Here is a 4914-nt window from a genome sequence, read left to right as displayed (position 1 = left end):
TTAAGTAAATGTATCAATAAATATTGTTCCTTGAATATGAGTTTGCTATAATGTATGAGATATGAATTCAAAGATGATAATGTGAAAAGAGAAGAAAGATGATCTCAAAGGAATAAGGGCGAAAAAATTCATTCTCTAACGCAAAGGTTCATATAGAAATGGGAATATCTAGGTTCAAGAGTACAAATGGGATGTGTGAATCCACTTAAGTACTTCACTGAGTTACCATTGATATGCATGGTGTGAGGGATGATGGAGCCAACTTTTCTAAGCATAAATACTTACTTTTTAGGCCTTCCTTTCCTCTCCTAAGACATCCTTTTATCCTGGTGAACTCTTCTTTTTGTTGCTTTGCTTGTTATTTGCTCTAACTTTTGATTAGGTTGCCTTTATAGGTTTTTAACCTAACATGCTCTTTTTTCCTTTTCATTTTCTATTGGCTCTAACTTTTTGCCTAAGTTACCTTTACAGGTTTTCAACCTAGCGAGCACTTCTTTCTTTTTCTTTTTCATTTTTTTAAGCAAAGTAATGCTTAACAGCATCTGCATTAATGGGCTTTGCTAACTCTTGACCCTTCACGTCAGTTAGGATTAGCACTCCTCTAGAAAAGGCATATTTGACAACATAAGGTCCCTCATAGGTTGGAGCGCATTTGTCTCTATTATCTTCTTGGTTAAACAATATTTTCTTGAGTACAAGATCACCAGCACTGAATTCTCATGGCGAAGCTTTTTATCAAAGGCTCTTGCCATTCTCTTTTATTTCTTATGTAAGTATATGAATTCCCTAGAATCACCAAATTGTCATACCTGAAAATGTAACACAGATGGTGCACAAGAGTGGAGGTTTCGGCCTTCAAGGTAGGAACCAAAGAAACGAGAGTCGCTACCAAAATTTTGAGAAAAATCTTGGAAAACTAATTAAAGGAGAATAAGGATGGTCTACGAAATCAGAAAATAGGTTCAATAATTGATTGAGTGTGGGGAAGGTGTGAGGCACCCCATAACACCTGTTTGTAAGAACGGTTATCTAAAGTTTGTTGTGCTAAATTAATATGGTTTTAAAATTATTTTAATTATCCCTTTCTTATTCATGTGTTTGATATAAAAATGATAATAATTATGTGAGAAATATTTATTTATATACAAAGGAGGACTTGACTTAGAATCAGACTCTAAGGCCTATATACCCTGTGGTGGGGATCAAAGTCCATGTAGTTCGAGATTAAAACCTTGTTGGTGAAAATATTTTTTTTTTTGAAAATTCACCATTTTACAAATAAAAATTTTTTATGAAGTTTTGATATGTGCATTTTAAATTGTAAAAAGTAATTTAATTTTAAATATTTTCTCAATTTTTGAAATTTTGGAATAAGAAAAAGGTAAAAAGTTTAAATTATAATTTTTTAATATTTTATTATTGAAAATTTAATCACTATATATGCAAGGCCTTATTGGCTCATACAATAATGCAATTATTCTAAATATCTGCAGAGATTTCAAAATTTCACATAATAAAAAAGCTTAATAACTTAATTTATTTATTTATATTCTTATGTGTTAATAATAATTTATTCAAGTGTGTGTATATATATATATTTCTAGAATCTTAATTGTCATATTAACAAAGTCTTAATGACTTATACGGTAATATGATTATCCTAAATATTTGTGAAGATTCATAATTCTCACACAATAAAGGATTAAGTAATATATTTTTTAAATATATTTAAATTTATAATTATACAACATATATTTTTAAATATAGGAATCTTAATCATTATACCTGCAAAGCCTTATTGACTTATTCAATAAAATTATTATTCTAGAGGTCTATAGATATTCAAAAATCACATATAACCAAAAGATTTAATGGTTATTATGCAAATATATTAATTTAATTAATTAATTTTATTAAAAATGTTTATTATTTTATTTACAAAATTTATTTATTTATCATATAAATTGAGAATCACGATATCTGCGAGGATTTATTATCCCACACAATGAAGTAATTAATATGAGCATCTATGGAGATTCTTTAAACCTCACATGATACTGTTAAATATTTTATTAATTTTTAAAATTTAAAAGAAAAATAATTAATTTAAATAATAGGCCATTGGAACCCCGTTAATATATACAAGTTTGATCAATATACTTGCAAAACTTTATTGATTTACATAATATGAAATCATTTAAAATGCTTGTGGAGATTCTTAAAATCTCACAAGGTGAACTTTGAAAGAGTGGTGTGAAGAGTAAACACAAACTCTAACATTAATATGACTACATTAAGCTTTGCCAACGTGCATAATATGTAAATTTGAAATTTGATACCTATAAGAAAATGGCTTACTGTCGCACCCGGAAAAATGCGACGCAAACGGCGCACGAGTGGAGGTCCCAGCCTTTGCGGTGGGAACCGGACGGAACGAGGAGTCGCCACCAAGATTTTGAGGTAAATCTCAAAAAACCATTTAATGAAAGATAAGGATGGTTTGCAAAATTAGAGAATAAGTTAGGGAGTCGATTGAGTGTAGGGAAGGTGTTAGGCACCCCACAACACCTGTTTATCAGAATGGTTACCTGAAGTTTGTTGTGCTCTATTAATATAGTTTTATAATTATTTTAATTATCCCTTTTATATTCATGTGTTTGATATAAAAATGATAAGAATTAGGTGAAAAATGTTTATTTATTTATGAGGGAGGACGAACTTGACTCAGAATCTGACTCTGAGGCCTACGTACCTTGTGATGGGGATCAAAGTCCACGTAGTTCGGGCTTAAAAATTTGTTAGTGAAAATATTTTTTCTTGAAGAGAAATTAATTAGAAATAACTCACCATTTTGCAAACAAAATAATTTCTAAAATTTTGATATGTGTGTTTTAAATTGCAAGAAGTAATTTAATTTTAATTATTTTCTCAATTTTTGAATTTCTGGAATAAAGAAAGAAAAAAGTTTAAAATTATTTTTATTTTATATTTTATGATTGGAAATTTTAATCGCAGTACCTGCAGAACCTTATTGGTTCATACGGTAATGCAATTTCTCTAAATATCTGTAGAGATTCTGAAGTCTCACACGATAAAAGAGTTTGGCAATTTAATTTATTTATTTATATTCTTATGTACATTTTTAAGTGTTAATAATAATTTGTTTAACATGTAGATATATGTTTTGAAGAATTTTAATCAACATACCTACATAGCCTTATTGGCTTATACGGTAATATAATTATCCTAAATATCTATGGAGATTCTAAAATCTCACACGATAAAGGAATTAAATTTAAATACATCTTTAATTTAATTAATTTAATATATAATTTATATATATATATATATTTTAAAAACTTAATCGTTATATCTGCAGAGTCATATTGACTCATACGATAATACAATTATCTTAAAAGTTTACAGAGATTTAAAAATCTTACATGACTAAAAGATATAATTGGTGAATATGATTACAAATTAAATTCATTAATTTGATTAATTAATTTTCTAAATTGTGTATTATATGATTATTTAATAATCATTTATTATATAAAAATTGATAATCACTATATCTACAAGGATTTATTATCCCACACGATAAGGTAATTAATTTAAGTCTCTACGAAGATCCTTGAAATCTCACATGAGACTTAAATATTTATTATAAAGAGAGAATTAATTTTAATATTGGGCTTTTGGAACCCATATAAATACCTACAAAATTGATCTTCACACCTGCGAAATTTTATTGATTTACACGGTATGAAATCATTCTAAATGCTTACGAAGATTCTTAAAATCTCACACGACAAATAGATAATCGAAATATTTGTATTTGCAATCGATACATAATATTATGGTTGGCTAAATAATTTATACAATAAAGGCAATGGAAAGAATAAATTAATTTGATAATTCACTATTCTTTCAACTTGAGGATATATATTTTTTAAAAAAATTAGATTTGGCATAAACTTTTAGCAAGATTATAACCACAATAGATACGGCTCCAAACCACAATCAACTTCACAAATTATCAATATTTTCACAAGCTCTCTCTCTCTCTCTCTCTCTCTCTCTCTTATCAAATACCTCTCATGTATGTTCTAAATTCTACATAAATAAAAAAATATTTAATTCCTAATTTTTTAAATGCCTAAACATACATATGGATTAGTCACACTCTTAATATCTATCAATATATATATATATATATGTTCATCAATGAATCTAGATTAAAGGAGATGATATGATTTAAATATTACATGAATAGCTTGTATTTGCATTCTTCTTCCTCTCAAGGCAACGCTTCCATCGCCTCAACCTCAAGCTTTGAACATGTTTCTATTTTTTTTTCGCTTGTAAAACATCCAGAACTCGTGTGATTGAGGGAAGAAGAACATGATGATCTTGTTCAGTCCAAAAACCCACGTGCGCATGCATGCTACTGTTTGTGTGTTTTTTTTCTTACTCTCTTGGTTCCAGTTTCTAGTCTCTATTTTTCCTTTGTATTCTCCTCCAGCTTCTGATATCTCTCTCTCTCTCATTTCTTTTCCTTTCTCCGTGCTTTCTCTCTCGTTCAACTTGCTTGTGTGCATGCTATCAGTTCCTCTCATTCTCAGTCTCTTTCTCCTGCTTGATCTTATTCCCAGCTGATCCTTCTCTTTCACTCTCTGTCTCTCTCTGCTTCATGCTGTGTCTATTTTCCTTCTTTTTTCGTCTCTTGCTGCTCTGTTTTTTTTGGCCCAGTTTCCGTTCAAGCCTTCATCTCTTGGTCTCGTGCTCTATTTCTCATTTGTTTCCTTTCCATTTTCGTGTTCCGTTCAGAATGCTATTTACGCTCTATTTTTTTCTTCATTTTTCTGTCTCCGGTATTCCTTCCTTTCCAAACGTTCTCTTCTCTCTATTTCT

Source organism: Prosopis cineraria, unplaced genomic scaffold (genome assembly GCF_029017545.1).
Source record: "Prosopis cineraria cultivar Desert tree isolate PC_DT_omini unplaced genomic scaffold, ASM2901754v1 PC13, whole genome shotgun sequence".
Lineage (NCBI taxonomy): Eukaryota > Viridiplantae > Streptophyta > Magnoliopsida > Fabales > Fabaceae > Prosopis > Prosopis cineraria.
This window is presented reverse-complemented; position numbering follows the sequence as displayed.